The sequence below is a fragment of the Aptenodytes forsteri genome, unplaced genomic scaffold (assembly GCF_000699145.1).
Source record: "Aptenodytes forsteri isolate BGI_AS27 unplaced genomic scaffold, ASM69914v1 Scaffold159, whole genome shotgun sequence".
NCBI lineage: Eukaryota > Metazoa > Chordata > Aves > Sphenisciformes > Spheniscidae > Aptenodytes > Aptenodytes forsteri.
This window is the reverse complement of record NW_008794747.1, coordinates 1,592,948-1,594,419: the sequence shown is the minus strand read 5'-3', so window position 1 is coordinate 1,594,419 and position 1,472 is coordinate 1,592,948.

The window sequence follows — 1,472 nt, the reverse complement described above, 5'->3', positions numbered from 1 at the left end:
ACCACAATGCAGAGGTGGCTGAGTAGTTCAGTCTTCCTTCAGAATTTGCACTTTGAAATGACGGAATAAAAAATGCAGGGAGCTGAGGAATAACAAGTTTTTGGTGGGTGGACTGCTCTTACCCTATCTGGCTGACTAACCACCTATTTATGAAAAGGGCACCGTCTGAGAAGGCAAAATTCCCTTCACTGTTAGTGTTGGCAGCCATTAAATTCTGACAAAAATCAGTTACTGCCATGAGTCTTTTAATCAGAAAGTGCACAGTAACCCTCAGAGAGAGCCAAAGGTTCTCATGCTAAGTGAAGGCAGGAGAGGTGCTAGCACAGATAAAGCAGCTCAGGTCATCTGGGTACTCAGCTCTCTGTCCTCTCCTTGCAAGAAAAGTCAGAGAGGCTGTGGATCTTGCTGCAAGACAAAAAGTTACCCGTAAACCAGAGGATTTCCAGGAAAGACAGGTGTGCTACAATGAGGACTTGATTTTCTTCCACCCCACGCTACCTTTTTTCATCTTTCCCAAGCTGCGTTTTCTGACTCAGCTCTTAATCCCCTTTATTTCAGTGTCTGACAGTAAGATGCAGCATGTGCAGATAGATGGGTGTGTTCGAGAAGGGACAAGCAGAGGAATAATCAGAAGATGGGTTTGACACGGAACCTGAGACCCATAAAGGCACATGTCTCAAAGTCAAATTAATAACAATAAAAAGACCAAGGTAGCGGTGATCAATACAGAGAAAAATGTACAAAAGCACGACATCTCACTGCAGACTCTTTCTGTGATTTTTGTACGTCCTTCCCAATCCTGCCCCCCTATTTCAGTGGTTTTCTTCTATGGGATCATACTACGTGGGCCACAAGATCAGAACACTTTCTAGACGGGCTTTAAAATTAAAGCTGGTTCAAAGGTTTGCAATTTTTTTTTTAGGGAAACACGTTAAGAAGTTGATATTCTTGTGATTTGTTTTCTTTGAACCAGTTCTACTGAAAACACATCTTGCTGTCCTTGTAGACTGAGCGCAGTTCGGGCTTCGTTCAACGGTAAATTCTTCTGAGAAACCAGACAAGAAGAGACAACTTGTGTGCTCTGTGGACACCTGCCTACTTAAGGAGTCAAAATGAACTCATTTGAAGTTCACAGCTTAGTGCCTGTGAAACGATCTCTTTAGAAGAGTCTGGAATAGGCGAGTCAAGACTAAACTGGGCACAGGTCAGTTTTTCCATGTTCATCGCTGCTATGGGAAAGAAACCACCCTGTTAATACGAAATCTTCTCTATTAAGCTGTTTTTAAATTACAGAATGGAAAAGGTTTTATTTAACTTCCGTGGTAGTGATGTAACTCTCTGGCAGGGAAGCTAGTATATTTGTAGCTCAGCTAGGCCTGGAGCTGAGAGAGCTAATGATTGCCTCGATTTCTGGTAAAGTGCAGTTCTAAGGGCATTTTCAGCCTTCACTCTTTCCTCCCCTCCCTTTTCAA